Source organism: Bos grunniens, chromosome 3 (genome assembly GCF_055505025.1).
Source record: "Bos grunniens cultivar Pamir isolate PY7600 chromosome 3, Bosgru_T2T1.0, whole genome shotgun sequence".
NCBI classification, from domain to species: Eukaryota; Metazoa; Chordata; class Mammalia; order Artiodactyla; family Bovidae; genus Bos; species Bos grunniens.
In genome coordinates, this window is record NC_141167.1 from 110,349,584 (window position 1) to 110,369,418 (window position 19,835).

General features: G+C 35.9%; 1 pseudogene; it reads left to right on the forward strand.

Annotated features, from left to right (window-relative positions):
* The first annotated feature begins 11,658 nt into the window (after positions 1-11,658).
* Positions 11,659-17,675, forward strand: LOC147376778 (olfactory receptor 10R2-like; annotated as a pseudogene).
* Positions 17,676-19,835: the final 2,160 nt, after the last annotated feature.

Genomic DNA, 19,835 nt, shown 5'->3' on the forward strand with positions numbered 1-19,835 from the left:
GGAGCCAAATTTTAGCTATTCAGTTAACTGTAGACCCTTTATGTGTCTGGTAATATGTGTACTTTCACATTTTTCGCAAGTGTAGAGCACACTGTAACATGAGAATGTTTTCATATTCAGAGAATGAGGATCAAAGATGTTAAAATATTTTGACTTTCTGCCACCAGTGATACTCTAAGAAGGTTGTGCTGATGTGGGAAACAGTTACTCATTTCTGGAACAAATTTCATTATATTTCACAGCTGTGAAATAGATTGACTATTCAAAAACAATTATATCAACTGATAAGAGCAAATGTACACCCAAGCTGTTGTGAAACAAAATAAAGGATACCTCATTTAAAAAGGAGTCAGAAGGCCAGAGAGAGACCTTGCACACTGCAATTTGACTTCATTACAACACTCACCAGGAAGACATCAGAAACAGACCTCAACAGGAAGAATATTCCTCTCCCAGAAACAATCCAGGCAAAGGGAAATGCTGCCCTGTCCAAAACTCTCACTTTGCTTCAACTGACTTTCATTGAAAACAACTCATCTCAATTTCCTCACTTTTCTCTATAAAGTAACCTTTAACTTTTTTGTTTTAATTGTTAGACTTGCCTATGGCTTTTGCTAAAGCAAGCTTGTCTCAAATGGCAATTCTCCATTATTCCCAAATAAACCCATTTTGCTGATAAAATAATGAATTGGCTGTTTTATTTTATTTTTTTAGAACAACACTGTCCAGTTCCTTGGAACAGTAGAAGATAATCTTACTACTCTCTCACCCCCCTACTCTCAGTTTCATGAGAAACTAAGGCAATTTTGGTACTCTTCATGCTTGAGGAAACCCTAGTAATCCTTTTCAGTTCCTGATCCATCCACCTCAACCTACGTATTGAAATGTCTTTGCTTTTCCATGAGATTGTTTTGGTCTTCCTTTGTTTGTGTTTGGAACCTCACTATGGAGTCTCCTTCCTATGTGTATGCATATCCTTCCTGTACTCTCCTGTCTTTCTGCCACATTCATTCCCTGCACATCATATCTATTGTTTCTCTTCCAAGAACCTACTAAGATTGCATAATTGCTGAAAAATCTCAGATAATCTAAGAAAAAAGGGTTGAGTCCGTGTTAACAGTATAAAGAGCAAGAAGGCCCTAATGACCAGAAAATCCATGAAAATACCCTCAATGACTTCCCTTTCCCTACAAGACAAAGCCAAGAATCCTTTGTTAGCAAGAATTTATCACCTAGTCTTTGCCTATCTCTCTGACATTTTTGTTTCTAACATGATTACTATCCATTTCTCATACGTGTCTAGTTGTGCCCTATTTGATTATCCTCCAAGTGCCCTTCTGTATTCTGCTATGTTTCCTCACGGGCTCCTTCTTTTCTGTGGAATAGCTCCTCTACTCTATGTAAATTGCATATTTCAAGATAGTCTGAGTGGCTCTCTCACTTTCTCTCTAAAGCCTTCGTTGCTTCCTTATTTCAATCTTCCCTTGATAGCAGACTCTGCCTTGTGTTCTTACAATCATCAAGATCTATTTTTATTATACCTTTTATTATTTCAACAAATGTTTGTTCATTGCTTAATGTTACCAGATACTATTTTAGCTTCTTGAAATCAAAAATAAATAAATATGTGTGGTCTTTGCCCTCTAGAACTATATTCTGGTTTGAAACAGTCTTATTAAAGAGGTAAATTCAGGGGAAAATAATTTACCACACGTTGAACTGTCATTTTAAAATAAAAACTGTACATTTTGGGGGGCAGGGTAGATAATAAAATAAATGTAATTCAGATTGAATGGTGTGGAGATGACTTCTCTGAGAAATTGATGGGTAACTTATAATTTGAAGGATAAATAGGAGTCACCAGGTAAAATGGATTATTTGGGTAAATACTTTCAGATTTAAGGGACAACATATACAAAAACTCTCCTAGCCAGAAAGAGCTAGGAGAGTTGGAGGCAGACAAAGAGGTCAACATAACACATTTTGTTTATCTCTCTGTACAATGAATTTGAATTTCCTGAAGGCACAGATTTTACATTAAACACAACCTTGTCAACACTGTTCTTCGTATAATGCCTGGAACCAAAGAGTTGTTTATATATTTAATTTCCTTGTCCATCCTTCCATCTTTTGCTGACAAGATTGCTCAGCCACCTTCATGTCCTGTCTTGGTGAATGTCAGCTCATCTCATCCACTCAGGCAGCCAAGCACCTGAAAGTGACTTCATGACTCTTTTTTGGTTTTTTCTTTCTACACCACACATTGGCTCAGCTACTAAATCAGTTTTGTGGATTATAAGTTTTTCAGTCATATTCCTTCTTCATTTCCACAGTCTCATCCTGTCTCAGTTGAATCACTTCAAGAACTTCAAAACAGTAGTAAGCAGAACAGCTAAAATTAACACAGGTCTTTAGTTATTCTTAGTCTGGTTCTCCTCCCTTCTTGTAAGGCTTTGACCCACTTGTTCTTGATCTCCCTTGAAACATAGTTCTTTAAATGTGGGAGAGAGGCAGGATTACAAGAGGCTTCCAGACCCTCCAGATAACACTTTACAAAATGAATCTAGGGCCAATAGTAGGGGCCAATGCTCTCTTGAAGGCCTCATCGCAATGGCCAGAATGTCAGTCTAGGACTCTTCATCTGTGTTTTGGACTTTGGCTTTCTCCTCTATTTTTTCATTGACACTATTCTGAGCTGAAGAAAACTTTTCCTTCAGGAGAAGGATAGGAGTCAAACACAGAAATACTCCTAATTTGTAATTTTATTTCCATGGCAATAATTTAGCTTAATTCTGTTAGAAACTTATGTTCTTAACCAAATCTGTCCAAATCAGTCATTTAATCAGATGATACTTTTGTTCATAAAGGGACGGAGTGAAGTATCATGAAGGAACCTGCATAAATTCAATCTGAATATTAAAAAATATCACTCAATAAACTATGCATTGAGAGTCCTGTAAAGGAAGAGACTCACAAATTTCTATTTCAAACAATTTAGAACTGAAAGTTTGAAAATATAATTTGTGTCTTGCCCTGAAAACTGTATGTACCCTATCTGTACCCCATTCTTCATATCTGTAAATAATAAATTATATATCTTGTCATCTTATATTTTATAAGCATTTTAATTTAATTTAATATTTTTACTCATCCAGCATTCTTGTTCAAATTGACTTTCTTTTAAATGTACACACCATAATTTCTCTTTCTGTTTTCTCATTATTAGTGTATAGGAATGCAAGGGATTTCTGTGTGTTGATTTTATATCCTGCAACTTTACTATATTCAATGATTAGCTCTAGTAATTTTTTTTATTGCTTCTCTAATTTTATTTTATTTTTAAACTTTACATAATTGTATTAGTTTTGCCAAATATCAAAATGAATCCGCCACAGGTATACATGTGTTCCCCATCCCGAACCCTCCTCCCTCCTCCCTCCCCATACCATCCCTCTGGGCCGTCCCAGTGCACCAGACCCAAGCATCTAGCATCATGCATCGAACCTGGACTGGCAACTCGTTTCCTACATGATATTTTACATGTTTCATTGCCATTCTCCCAAATCTTCCCACCCTCTCCTTCTCCCACAGAGTCCATAAGACTGTTCTATACATCAGTGTCTCTTTTGCTGTCTCGTACACCGGGTTATTGTTACCATCTTTCTAAATTCCATATATATGCGTTAGTATACTGTATTTATGTTTTTCCTTCTGGCTTACTTCACTCTGTATAATAGGCTCCAGTTTCATCCACCTCATCAGAACTGATTCAAATGTATTCTTTTTAATGGCTGAGTAATACTCCATTGTGTATATGTACCACAGCTTTCTTATCCATTCATCTGCTGATGGACATCTAGGTTGCTTCCATGTCTTGGCTATTATAAACAGTGCTGCGATGAACATTGGGGTACACGTGTCTCTTTCCCTTCTGGTTTCCTCAGTGTGTATGCCCAGCAGTGGGATTGCTGGATCATAAGGCAGTTCTATTTCCAGTTTTTTAAGGAATCTCCACACTGTTCTCCATAGTGGCTGTACTAGTTTGCATTCCCACCAACAGTGTAAGAGGGTTCCCTTTTCTCCACACCCTCTCCAGCATTTATTATTTGTAGACTTTTGGATCGCAGCCATTCTGACTGGTGTGAAATGGAATATATCTACCTAATGAAACAAAAGACCTATATATACAAAACTATAAAATACTAGTGAAAGAAATCAAAGAGGACACTAATACATGGAGAAATATACCGTGTTCATGGATCAGAAGAATCAATATAGTGAAAATGAGTATACTACCCAAAGCAATCTATAGATTCAATGCAATCTCTATCAAGCTACCAATGGTATTTTTCACAGAGCTAAAACAAATAATTTCACAACTTGTATGGAAATAGAAAAAACCTCGAATAGCCAAAGCAATCTTGAGAAAGAAGAATGGAACTGGAGGATCAACCTGCCTGACTTCAGGCTCTACTACAAAGTCACAGTCATCAAGACAGGATGGTACTAGCACAAAGACAGAAACATAGATCAATGGAACAAAATAGAAAGCCCAGAGATAAACCCATGGACCTATGGACACCTTATCTTTGACAAAGGAGGCAAAAATATACAATGGAGAAAAGATAATCTCTTTAACAAGTGGTGCTGGGAAAACTGGTCAACCACTTGTAAAAGAATGAAACTAGAACACTTTCTAACACCATACACAAAAATAAACTCAAAATGGATTAAAGATCTAAATGTAAGACCAGAAACTATACAACTCCTAGAGGAGAACATAGGCAAAACACTCTCTGACATAAATCACAGCAGGATCCTCTATGATCCATCTCCCAGAATATTGGAAATAAAAGCAAAAATAATCAAATGGGACCTAATTAAAATTAAAATCTTCTGCACAACAAAGGAAACAATAAGCAAGGTGAAAAGACAGCCTTCAGAATGGGAGAAAATAATAGTAAATGAAGCAACTGACAAAGAATTAATCTCAAAAATATACAAGCAACTCCTGCAGCTCAATTCCAGAAAAATAAATGACCCAATCAAAAAATGGGCCAAAGAACTAAACAGACATTTCTCCAATGAAGACATATGGCTAACAAACACATGAAAAGATGCTCAACATCACTCATTATCAGAGAAATGCAAATCAAAGCCACAATGAGGTACCATTTCATGCCAGTCAGAATGGCTGCAACTCAAAAGTCTACAAGCAATATATGCTGGAGAGGGTGTGGAAAAAGGGAACCCTCTTACACTGTTGGTGGGAATGCAAACTAGATCAGCCACTATGGAGAAGAGTGTGGAGATTCCTTAAAAAACTGGAAATAGAACTGCCATACAACCCAGCAATCCCACTGCTGGGGCATTCACAATGAGGAAACCAGAAGGGAAAGAGACACGTGTACCCCAATGTTCATCGCAGCACTGTTTATAATAGCCAGAACATGGAAGCAACCTAGATGTCCATCAGCAGATGAATGGATAAGAAAGCTGTGGTACATATACACAATGGAGTATTACTCAGCCATTAAAAAGAATACATTTGAATCAGTTCTAATGAGGTGGATGAAACTGGAGCCTATTATACAGAGTGAAGTAAGAAAACACCAATGTGAAAGAAAACACCAAGTGAAAGAAAAACACCAATACACTATACTAACACATATAGAAAGATGCGTTAAATAACGCATTCGTTTAGAATTCATTAAATTCGTTTCTAAATAACAAATGTAGAAAGATGGTAATGATAACCCTGTATGCAAGACAGCAAAAGAGACACAGATGTATAGAACAGTCTTTTGGATTCTGTGGGAGAGGGTGAGGGTGGGATGATTTGGGAGAATGGCATTGAAACATGTATAATATCATATGTGAAACAAATCTCCAGTCCAGGTTCGATGCATGATATAGGATGCTCGGGGCTGGTGCTGGGATGACCCAGAGGGATGGTATGGGGAGGGAGGTCGGAGGGGGGTTCAGGATGGGAAACACGTGTACACCTGTGGCAGATTCATGTTGATGTATGGCAAAACCAATATAATATTGTAAAGTCATTAGCCTCCAATTAAAATAAATAATTTTTAAAAAAAGAAAAAATAAATAAAATAAAATAAAAAAAATAAATAAATGTACACACCAATTTTAACTAAATCCTTGCATTAATATTTAATTACAAGGTTTGGTATACTCAAATTTTCTAATGCAGTTAAAATAAATATAAAAATTGAAATAAAACAGGCTCATTTGTATACCTCTCAAATGTAATGCTGGCCATTACATTTGGGGAAATCCTCCTGTATATTACTTTGTCTGGCAATAGTTTCTCAATTCCTGTTTGTTGTTGTTGTTATAATTAACATACAAAATTGTATTTATTTCAGGTGTACAGTGATGCAATATACTTTAGGGACTAATCACCAAAATAAGTCCAGTTATCATCTATCACTGCACAAACATGCTACAGTATTATTGACTATATTTTTATGTGGGTACATGACATTCCTGTGACATTTATTTTATTGATATACATGAGTCTGAGCAAGCTCTAGGAGTTGGTGATGAACAGGGAAGCCTGGTGTGCTGCAGTCCATGGGGTCACAAAGAGTTGGATATGACTGAGTAACTGAACAGAACTGAACACCCTTTATCTGTTTTGTCTGTCTATTCTCCTGCCTGTTCTTTGGAGACCATCAGTGTGTTCAGTATATGTGATTCTGTTTCTTTTTGTTTCGTTTGTTTGTTTTACTTTTTATTTTCCTCATGTAAGTGAAATCAAGTATTTGTTTTTCTCTGTCCTTATTTTATTTAACAATTAGGTCCATGTTGCTGCAAATGATATTTTTTATGGCTGAGTAATATTCCATTGCATTCATGCAATGTTCATTCATCAGTTAACATTTAAGTTGCTTTTATATTTTGGCTATTGTAAATAGTTCTGCTGTGAGCATTGGGGTCCCTGTGTCTTACTGAGTTAGTGTTTTTGTATCTTCAGGGTGTACACCCAAGAGTGGAATTGCTGGGTCATATGGTAGTTCTGTTTTTAGCTTTTTGAAAAACCTCTATACTGTTTTCCACAGTGGTTATAACAGTTTACATTCCCACTAACAGTGTATGAGGGCTCCCTTTTCTCTGCATCCTCACCAGAATTTGTTAGTTGTTTTGATAATAGACTTTCTGACAGGTGTGAGGTAATATTTCATTGTGTTTTTCATTTACATTTCCCTTGTGATTAGTGGCACTGAGCATTTTTTTCACGCACCTCTTGTCTATCTTCATGTCTTCCTTGGAAAAAAAAGTCTATTAAATTCTTCTGCCCATATTTTAATCTTAGTTGTTTGTTTTTTGATGTTGAGTTGTATGGGCTGTTTATATATACTGTCTATTAACCCCTTATAATATGATCATATAATTAGGGGCATAATTTTTCTTTCATAAAAATACTTTGCAATGGTGGAAGAAGGGCCACCTTGGTCACTCTTACACACTAGTTATGGATTAATTACATTCATATTGTACTTTTTAATTACATAAAACTACAATAAAAGGTAAACCTGTGGACATCAGACTCATCCATTTAGTGCTTCTAAGGTGGAATCTTCATGGAGATGGGGTCTGTGCTAACCTAGAAACTAAAGAATTTCTCAGTCAAAAGGGCTATTATCTCCTTTTACTCATATATAATCCTATCCTTATCAAAGTACCACTTTGTTTTTACCTTTTTCATATTTATTTCCTTTCTTCAAAATGCCATAGTAATTTAGGCCTCTCTTACGACTCTTACTGTGTTATGAATTGTTTAGGTAGTTATGTTTATATCTTATCTCCTCTACCAGATTCTCAGAATATGGGAGGAAGTGCTTTGTCATACCCATGTATTAAGTTTTCTCATTATTGTCTATTTCCTTGAGATAGTATGCAGCATGTAGATTACTCATAAATGTCTCTCAATTATGTTTGAATAATTGTGTGCTCTATCTAGCTAAATGGAACACTTAAAACTTCACATGAAAGTGTACTAATAATATGTATCCCCTCTCCCAAAAGTAGTGATTTAAAACAACAATAATCATTCATTTTGCTCATAAATCTCTAATTTGGGGAGAGTTTGAGGATGCCTTGTTTCTGTTCATACAATCAATTAAGCAGCTTGACAACATGGAAGGACCCACTTCTAAGATGGGGCTCATTCCTGGCTGACAAGATGGTGCTAATAGATGATCAGGTGGTGATCTAAGACTATAGATTGGGAGCCTCATTTTTCTCCATGTGGCCCTCTTCATGGAGTTCCTCAGAATTTCTCACAGCCTGGTAACTGGATTCAAAGAGCAAATATTCTAAAATTCAGGAAGTGGGAACTGGTAGTCTTTTAAGGCATAGCACCATTATGGCATATTTCATTGGTCAAGCTGTCATTATAGGGACCATGTGTGCTGTGGTAAGTCACTTCAGTCATGTCTGACTCTTCTCAATCCTATAGACCATAACCTGCCAGGTTCCTCTGTCCATGGGATTCTCCAAGCAAGAATACTGGAGTGAATTTCCATACCCTCCTTCAGGGGATCTCCCTGACCCAGGGATTGAACCTGTGTTTCTTACTTCTCCTGCATTCACAAGCGGGTTCTTTACCACTAACACCACCTAGGAAGTCATAAGCAGTCATAATCGTGATATTCAAGGGGAAGAGACATAGACAACACTTCTCATTGGGGAAAGGCTCAAAATACTTGTGGCTATCTTTAATTTTACAGTCTTCCCTTTTATCATACCATGTTTACATCCTTACCATTGCAAAATATGCTTACCTTCTTCCCAAGGCCAAACTCTTAACCAGTTACAGCATCTAGTTAGTTCTCTCAAGGTCCAGGGTCTTGTGATCTAAATCAAATCCATACACACACGAGCTGCTGTAAGTGAAGTTTTTTTTCTGATTTAAAGTTCTAAGGGAATTAAAGATGCAGGTTATCTGCTCCTGACACACCTAAAATACAATGGTAAGATAAGCATAGGATAATTGCAACAGATGCTCCCTTTTGAAAAAGGAGGGAATGAAACACCCGGTGGTCACTGGTCTGTAAAAATCCTGAAATCCAACTGCGCGTGTGTTGACCTTGATTAGGATTAGTCTATGTCCTGGGAATGATTCTCCACATCTCTCTGTTCTAACCTGAGGAGTCTTTTTCCCATCCTCTGATCATTCTTCCTTATTCATAAGACAACCAATATTTTCAGGTGGGTAGTTTTCTCGGTCTTATTACTCTGTATAAAAGGCTGGGGATCCTAATATCTATTTCCATTTTTATTGTCTCTCTCCTTCAACCTTAGCAAAAAGTAATACAATTCCTTTTTAAAAAAAGATATTTTTTGTTTCTGTTCATAAAATTAATTTCATTAAAGTCAAACACATTTATTTCTTCATTGTGGGCTACCTATGAGGATGATATTTCTATTAAGATTGTTTTTTAAAAAAATCCATTAATTTAGAGGATTTATGCCCTTCAGATATGTGGAAACTTTAATTGGCATAGACTTTAACGTTTCTAAATTATAACAAAGAGTCTTACAGAGATATTCTTCAGATCTTTACCCTGAGATGATAGTCTCCTGAAGCACCTTGAATTTGATCTTTTTTTCTGAAGCCATTTATTACTGTGAGAAACTTTGCTGGAAGACTTTGGGGATGGGATGAGAAACAATTTCCCCCCCCCCCCAATCCCAGTGAGTTCTAGGTTCTCTAGAGTTTCTCTAAATTCTTCTCAGAAACTTAATGGAGCCTTCTTTTTTCATTTCTTCCTTCTTATGTTTTATCATACATTTTCACTTTCTATAATCTTCCTACCAATTTACCAAAGGAAGTTCCATGAACTCACAAAGTGTTTTTTACATTTGCTGAGCTATGGGCTATCCAACTTTTCAACAAAGCATATACATATCCCCTTTTTAACCAGAGTATGAGAGCAATTTCCTCTCTGTCCTTAAAATACTTACCAAGAGTTGCCTCAAGCTTCTTCCACCTTTCAGTGACAGATTTCTTAAGCCTTTACAGAATTTCCTGTTTCAAACTCAATGCCACATTTTAAAAGTTTTTATTACGTTAGCACCCTGCCTTTAGACACTAAATTCTGATCTTTTTTTTTTTTTTTTCCTGCATAGTAAATTACTGAGAACTTTTGCTGTTAAAACAGCAACACTTACTTATTTTGCACATAAATCTACAGTTTTGGCAGGGTTCCATGGGGAAAGCTGGTATCTACTCTTTGTGAGGTCACTTTGGGTGGTTTAACTAGGGTTGAAAGATCCATTCACACAATTGTTCATGTATGTGGCTGGTTAATTTATGCTGACTGTTGACTGTGTGCTTATCTGAGGTTGTTGACTGAGAGCCTTGGTTTGTTACCATGTGGATTCTCTAAGTGCTGCTTGGGTTTCCTCAGAACATCGTGGCTAGAGCACAAATTCTTGCCTGGAGAATCCCAGGGACGGGGGAGCCTGGTGGGCTGCCGTCTACGGGGTCGCACAGAGTCGGACACCATTGACGCGACTTAGCAGCAGCAGGGTACAAAAATAGATGTTTCATGACAGTAGGAAGTTGTTTTGTAGGAAGTAGGAAGCTCCAGAGTCTAGAGCTCAGAGTTTATAAACCATTGTAACTTCACTTTTGCTGCAATATGCTTATCAAAGTAGTCATTCAGCCTATGCAGTTTCTGGAGAAAGAGACAGCATCTCTCCAGGTGAGAACTAGTGAAAAAAAAAATGTGGGTATTTTTAATCTTTTGTATGTCTAGAGAAAGATAAAGCCTATTAATCAATCTCAACAAAGCATTTCCTAAAGATCTAGCCATGGTCACAATCTCTGACACAACTGAAGCAGAGTGAAGCCATCAAGTTCTATTCATTAAGTTCTTACTGAATACCTTCAAATTTCCTGCTGTTCCATCCCTGTAACTTCTCTGATATAACTTATACCAGAGTAGATTACATGAACCTCTCAAAGAGACTTCCACGGATGTCTAGTGCTTGCCTCATTTGTAGTCCATGAGTCTGGATTCATTGACAGAATAAATATGCAATCAGAAGTTAAGGGGAAGTTCTTCTAAAGGATAAGTCTCAGCTAAAATTTAAAACATGCACTATCACATTTACTCCACAATCCACACATTGCTTTTTAATTAATTTATTTAAATTGGAGGCTAATTGCTTTACAATATTGTGGCGGTTTTTGCCATACATTGACATGAATCAGCCATGAGTATACATGTGTCCTCCCATCCTGAACCCCCTTTCCACCTCCCTCTCCACCCCATCCCTCTGGGTTGTTCCAGAGTGCCCTGTTTCATGCATCAAACTTGCACTGGTCATCTATTTTACATGTGGTAATATGCATGCTTCAATGTTATTCTCTTAAATTGCCCCACCCCCACCTTCTCTCACATAGTCCAAAAGTCTGTTCTTTATATCTGTGTCTTTTTTGCTGTCTTGCATATAGGGTCATCGTTACCGTCTTTCTAAATTCCATATATATGCATTTATATACTGTATTGGTGTTTCTCTTTATGATTTACTTCACTCTGTATAATAAGCTCCAGTTTAATCTACCTCATTAGAACTGACTCAAATGCATTCTTTTTTATAGATGAATAATATTCCATTGTGTATATGTACCACAACTTCCTTATCCATTCATCTGCTGATGGACATCTAGGTTGCTCTATTTTCTTTTCATTAAATATTTATCATGCTCACATTATATCCCAGGAAAAAAAGTTTCCCATGTGTCCAAAAGACTTATATTGCCTCTGCCACTCTAATATTTTGTCCTGTATTCTTTGTACCTTTCTTCCTCTCTTCTAGATTTCAGAAATGAGAATGTGAAAAGGATCTTTTTCTCCAAACTGAGAAAAAATTAGTCATGAGGTAGGGAAACTTAAAGAAGGTAGTTCCATTATGTCTGTTTTGACAAATATGACCAAGAAAACCTCCACTTCTCTCAGTCCCCAGAGAATTTCTAGGAGGAAACCAACTAACCTCCATGGTATATTAGAAAAGGTCTTTTCTATGACTAACTAATTTTCCTAGTGTATTACCATAGTTCTACTTACTAATTGGGGAAATTATGACAAGAACTGGGCACAGTGTGGTAATTAGATCCCTAGGAGGATGGTGATCTCAATAACAACCAAACTTCTGAAGTCATGGTTAATGTAAAAAGGAAAGAAAACTGGTGATACATATTGAGGAAATAGCTAAACTTCCCAGGAATAAGGTAACGTGACATTTTTTTTCTGTGAAACAATGTATACTTTATATTGGTTCAAAGAGTTTGTAGGAAGTGGAAGAAAAACTTTGGGGCATTACGACAGGGAAGGTAATTTTGGCAAATAATATCCAGAAATCATAGATGTTTTGGGGATATGTCTGAGAATGAAGACACCTGCATGTCACTGGGTAATAAACTCTGATTCAAAGGAATGTGAATTTTTAAAATTATTTTTTAGGAATTTTTATTGAGAAGAGCAGTGACAATCTAGTCATTTACATGTACAACAAATGCAAAAATTGTTGGTGTTTCTTTGGAGTCTTATATTTTTGGAGTGATATTTTTCCCCAGTTATTAATAGTGGAAAATAGAAAGGTGATCAAATGATAGAAAGGGAAGCTGAATGGAGGAAATATAGGGATACATTATTAGAAAGAAAGAAAACAAAAATTTAAGCAGATTATGAACTATATGAAAAACACAGAAAGTATTTTTACTTAGGAGGCAATGGCTTTGCAAAGGGGATCAAGGTGATGTCAAGAGTACTAATTGAAATCACTACTAATTCATTTATGGACTGTTTCTTTCTCTCTTTTTTTTTTTTTTTTTTTGTGTGCTCATCAAGCCTTTATATTCCATATATTTAATTCATTTGAACATTGAACTCAGATTTTTTTTGTTTTGTTTTCACTTTTAATTTTATATTGTATTATCATTGATTAATAATGTTGTGTTAGCTTCAGGTGTACAGCAAAGTGATTCAGTTATACACATACCTATATCTCCTTTTTTTTCAAATTCTTTTCCCATTTAGGTTATTACAGGGTAGTAAACATAGTTCTGGGAGAAGGCAATGGCACCCACTCCAGTACTCTTGCCTGGAAAATCCTATGGGTGGAGGAGCCTGGTGCACTGCAGTCCTTGGGGTTGCTAAGAGTCGGACACGACTGAGCGACTGCACTTTCATGCATTGGAGAAGGAAATGGCAACCCACTCCAGTGTTCTTGCCTGGAGAATCCCAGGGATGGGGGAGCCTGGTGGGCTGCCGTCTATGGGGTCCCACAGAGTCGGACATGACTGAAGCAACTTAGCAGCAAACGTAGTTCTCTGTGTTATACAGTAGGTCCTTTTTCGTTGGGCTCTGTTTTGAGGATATATAGGGAAAAGTTGAGTCTGTCAAATCTATCAGAGAAAAAAAATCAGGAAAAAATAATTCGTATATAACATTCTGAGTATTTTGTGAGGCCACATGAAACAATCTTTAAATATATAAGAAACAATAAACCCTCCTTAGACAGATTAGAGAAAGTTCAATAACTACTGACTTTTAAAAAGTGTAAAGAATGAGTGGGTCACAGATGAAGGCAAAAGGAAATTGGAGTCTGAGATCTCTTTCTCTCTCTCAGCATGACATCTTGAAATATAATGGCATATATGGAAAACTGTAAGTATGTCAGTGTAATTCCAGTGTGTTGTATATTTAAAGGATAAGGTTATAAATGTAGATATGGAGGATAATTATTTATCTTTTTAACCAAAGTAAGGGTATTAACTTTATCTTATCTTACAGGTGTCAAAGAGTGATTGAGCAAGATAGTAAGAGATCAATTTACTTTTTACACTTGTGAAGACAGCTTAATTACCCTATTTTCCTTTTCTTTTCCCTTCTTTTCATCTTTCCAAAAGCTTTCTTTTTTTGGGGGGGGGTGCTATAATATCTTTCTTTCCAAGATTACAACACTATCTTCTATTGGCCAACTATTTTATGCAGAATCTTAGAGCAGGTTAAGTATATCCAAATTTTTCCATAATAAAGTATTCTCAAACTTCAATTCCCACATAGGTCCACAGGATGAGTTTGAAAAAGTAGATGACTATTGAAGAGGTTGGCAGGGGAGTGTCATGGAATAGCCATTGAGTAATGTGGTGTGTCTTTCTTCTCAGAAACTCCATCTTGCTTTGGATAACTAGTCACTGTTCTTTCTGAGGATGATCCTATGAAAGAGAAAATACTCAAAGCAAAGAAATCAGGAAATTGAAAATAAAAAGATGGTATCATAGGAAGAATAATAGAAGAGTCTTTGTTCTGGTCAAAAGCACAGTGTGTATTTCTTACAAAGTTTACAGATAAGGCAATTCAAAGATAGCAAAAGAATATCTAAAGCTTTTGATTTTAGTCCTATTTCAAAATTTTGCTAAATATTTGTCTATGCAGAAGATCAAATAATAATAGAAATAGTGTTATTCTTAAAAGACTTTGAAATGAAAGTCACTCAGTCATGTCCGACTCTTTGTGACCCTTTGGACTATACAGTCCATGGAATTCTCCAGGCCAGAATACTGGAGTGGGTAGACTTTCCCTTCTCCAGGGGATCTTCCCAAACCAGGGATCGAACCCAGGTGTCCTGCATTGCAGGTGGAGTCTTTATGAGCTGAGCCACAAGGGAAGCCCTTAAAAGACTTTAATGCTGTCAATAAAGTGCTTTTAAAATTAAAATGGAGAAGTTTGGTTAAGCAGATAATGGAGAAAATCACTTGGTAATTAGAAAAGAAAATGAGACAACAACAATTTTTAATGTATGTTTTGTGTCTGCATTTAGATAACTATGTTAGATTTTTTATCCAAAATTTTTGAAACAGAAGGTTAATATTGTATGCTAAATTAATATCAGTGGAACAAGTATAGAAAATCTATGAAATCAAATGCTATCTACCTTTTGAGTTTTGAAATAATTTAGAAAAGAAACTGAAATCATTGGTCATTTGTTGTTTCAACAATTTTTCAAGTAACTGGTATATACTAGACACCATGGTAAGTGTTGAGATGCATTTTCTGTCTCAGGCAAGTTATTATATTTGGAGATAAATGTGAATATATAATACTAGTGGCAAAGGAAGTAAGATTCTAGTGATTGCTAAGGAAATGCAGAGAAAGCTATAAAACATGATTAGGAAGTTGGAGGAAGGATCAGTAAGCATGTGTTAGTTTAGATGGGAATTTAAGGAAGTTCCTCAAAAGAAAAGAAGGAAAATGATAAATATAAAGCATGGACTATTTCCAGATGTAGGGGATGATATGAAAACTGACATGACTTAAAATTTTCTCAATGCCTAAATGCATTTTCTCAATGATAAGTAAAGGAATATGTGGTGGAAGTTATGAGTGGAAAGGTACATTTGAGAAAATATGAAAGACAAAATACAGTTGCTTTAACTTTATTGATAATTGCAAATTATTGAGCTTATTAATGGGATAGAATTTGTCCTATTGAAAGAAAACTGTATTGTTATTGTGGAAGCTGGCTTAGAGTGGGACCAGGTGGAATCCTGGGAGCTCATTCATAAAGCTCTAAGTAATAGTTCAGGTAAGAGCTAATTTCTAGCAGAGGGAAAGAAATGGATCCTAGAAGTATTGCAGATCAAAACAAATTGGAGGATGAGAATTTTCAAGTGTTTAATTATTCCTTAGAAATTTACAATGGATGACTAAGAGATTTTGAAAAGTTTTGTTGGGATAGAGAATCCAGATAAAGGAACAGATTTAAGTTTGAAGTGGGAGAGGATAAGAATGTTTTAATTTAAAAAAATATATAATCTAATACCAGCAATAAGAACTGTATCAGAAGCCTTAGGGAATGTATCTGAGCCTCCCTGCTTAGGAATTTAGAGACAGAACTGGAACCAATAGACTGTTGGGTTTCCAAGTCAGGTATATCAAGGTTAAGATATATAACCAAGTGGGCAACCAATGAATACTGAAGCAAAACTTAATTATTCTAGCCACTCATTTTCTGTAAGAGGAAATCAAGCTTAATGTCCTATAAGAGTAAGTAGCAAAATTATGAAACTAGTTCCAAGACAGCATCTGTAGTTCTAATCCAAATTAATTTTAATGAAAACTGCATGAAAATAGGGTATGTGATTAGCAATGAAAAGAAACTCTATTCTAAGGACAAGCAACACAAAACAGTTCAATAGATATTGCCCTAGATGAGGAATGTATTAAAAGAAAATGGGAAGTAGATTTTCAGATATCGGTGCTATTGTTTATAGAATACATGTGTCAGTAATATGAATGAAACTATGATCACTTGTAATAATAAATATTATAGATAAAGAATATTTAAGAATTAAATTATCAAAAAAAAAAAGACCTAAACAGAGACTATATATGTTTGCAAGTTGGGACTATGTAAGTCTTCAAAGCCTGAGGAATAGGCTTTATTTGAGCAAGCATCTGTACATTATATGTAAACACGTGTCCCCAGGTTCACTGCTAAAATCATTAGCAGAAAGTTATCACTGTGGGTGCATATTAATTTAGGATAATATTTAGCTACTTTGAAATCCTGTTGTTTCTCTTTCATACCCAGAATGGCTACTTTATGAAGGGTAAGTTTCCTTGATTTCTCACCTCCAGTGGTCTATGGACTTGATCATATTGACTTTATTCTGTAGGATCAACTCTCCATGGCTAATTCCTCCTGTGTTACTGAGTTCCTCCTGCTGGGTTTCTCCAGCCTTGGGGAATTGCAGCTTGTCCTCTTTATGATTTTTCTCTGCCTCTATTTGATCATCTTGAATGGAAACATCACCATCATCTCAGTCATCTGCTTGGATCACAGCCTCCACACGCCCATGTACTTCTTTTTATGCGTCCTTTCTACCTCTGAGATCTTCTACACAATTGTCATCCTGCCCAAGATGCTTATCAATCTGCTCTCTGTGTTCAGGACACTGTCCTTTGTGAGTTGTGCTTCACAGATGTACTTCTTTCTTGGTTTTGCTGTCACCAATTGCCTGCTTCTGGGAGTGATGGGCTATGATCGCTATACTGCCATCTGTCAGCCTTTGCACTACCCCATTCTCATGAGCTGGAGGGTATGTGGGCAACTAATATCAACTTGCATTGTTAGTGGTTTCCTAATATCTCTGTTGGGAACAACTTTGGTCTTTAGCCTCCCTTTCTGTGGCTCCAACAAGGTCAACCATTACTTTTGTGATATTTCACCAGTCATTCATCTTGCCTATGCTGGAAGTTACATTAACGAACTCGTCATCTTTATCTGTGGAGTCTTAGTGCTTATTGTGCCCTTGATCTTCATCTGCATCTCCTATGGATTTATTGTCTCCACTATCTTGAAGATACTATCGGTTGAAGGCAAGCGAAAAGCATTCTCCACCTGTGTCTCTCATCTCATTGTGGTCATCATCCACTATGGCTGTGCTTCTTTTGTCTACCTGAGACCCTCAGCCAAACATATTAATACATCAGGCAAAGACAGGCTGGTGACAGTGACCTATACCATCATCACCACTGTTAAACCCTGTGGTATACAGCCTCAGGAACAAAGATGTACAGCTGGCCATTCGGAAAATGATTGTGAAGAAGGGGTTTTCTACTAAGACTTTATAATTAAAGCACTTTTCAAACAGTACACACACATTTAGGGCAAATGTATCACTAACTGTTTAAGTCATAAAAGTTTCTAATCTATTTATCTGTATAATTGTATAGCCTTGGATGAGTTGTTTGATATTGTGGGGCCTTAATGTTCTTTTATGTAAAGCAGTCTTGGTACATGTTTATCTCAAGGTTATTGCAAAGATTAAGGGAGATAGCAAAGTGTCTGTCACTAAAACATAACTTTCCTACTCTTCTTTTCCCAGATTTATGGTTCTCAAAACTGTCTTAACAGCCATTATCTCTTGCCCTATGTTTGGCTTGTTTGCCAAAAATCTTTACGGTCTTTTTGTTAAGGATTGTGTCTAGTTTATAATGAGGTGCTTGGGCCAGAAGGCACTTTGGATCTAGGAGTGTGACATGATGTGGTAAAATGTTACTGTACTAGTAATTAGAAGATTTTAGGTTGACACTGATTAGGTCATGACTTTCGTATAGCTATAGTTGTTCTCTGAATCTAAAAAATATAGAAAATAGGGATAATATGATTTTCTTTTTTTTTTAACCTCACTAAGCCTTTTTTTTTTCATCTAACGGATAATATTTTTTAAAGCATATGTAATATGTAAAGCTGCACAGAATATAAGCCTCTATTAACATATTAAACAAGCCTTTATACATTTCTCCAAGGACCTTTTATTTCCTCGACTCTGAAGAAATGGTGTTTCTCAATGCCTTTTTTGATCACTCCTTTGAACCACTACTTATGCGATTAAAAGATATGCCATATAAATTTTCTCAATGCCTTTTTTGATCACTCCTTTGAACCACTACTTATGCGATTAAAAGATATGCCATATAAATGAACAAGAAATAATAACCAGGCAATCCTGCCTCAGGCTGAAAAGATGTCTCTGTGTTCTTTTACACTAAATTCATTAAGAAGAAGAGCTCCTAGTTTCAAATTTGCCATCTGAATGTATAAGACGGTGAATGCCTTGGGTATTTACCTCGTCCTACCTCTCACCTGTCCAGAAATCCCTATCATCAGCATCTCCAGGGAAACCAGCCTGCCCTGAATGGGTATCACAGAATGTACATCCCTGTTGTTTTCAGCTCTCATGGTCATTTCCCCACAATTAACCTGACGTTTGTCTCTTTGTGATTTTTGTACTTTCTGTCTCTTGCGTCACACAGTAGGGTTAATCTTGGTTAACAGGTGTTTGAGGCAGCTATGATGATAATCTGATCCTTTCCCATCACTCATGTGACCTGGATTTCAGACACATTCAGCAATTTGTGTGCAGTCCTCTCTGCATGCTGCTACTTACCAATATTATTTTAAAGCTTAATGATTAAAACTGAAGTTCACATTTCATGTATGACCTCCATTTACAGGGTAAAATGTAACTGTATTCTATTAATTTTGTTTAGATTGTTAAATCAAAGGGTATAAAATTATCAATAATGTTATCATATTTTTAATTTACTACCTCTATTCCCATTTTTGTCTTCCAGTTTCAGTTTTTGGATTAATGCTTTTTGTATTATGTTCATTCTTACTAGTTAAATAATTAAGGCATTTTCAATTACTATATTACAACATTGGTCAATTTATTCTGTGGTTTTGTTCTTCCTGAGTTTGAAATTGTCATTTATTACACAAAATTTTTTTAGGAATGGAATATTTACTTATTATAGATAATTCCTTGCTGATATTTAAAAATCTTCTGTTAATTATTTATAGTTTTTTGTATTAGTGAGAGAATGTGATTGATACGTTCAATTTTTAGAATTTATTGAATTTTTATTATTGGTTTCTTCCAAATTATTCCTGATGAAACATTTCATTTATATTTTAATAGGCCCATTTTTAATAGGCTAAATATAGATGTTATTTTAATGTTGTTAATCAAACTATTTTAGTATGTGATCTCATTATTTGTTTTGTGTACATGTGGCCTGTCATGGTTTAGTGGTACTGAAGCCAAGTACTTTAGTGCATCTGTATTTATTAGCTTTTGAATATTATATTTCTAGCAGTACTGACTTAATAATTTCGTCATGGAATCTATTTTTTTAAAATATAGGTAAACCTTTTGGGATTGAACATATATATTCTACCCCTGAAAGTGAAAAGAAAGTGAAAGTTGCTTAGTCATGTCCAACTCT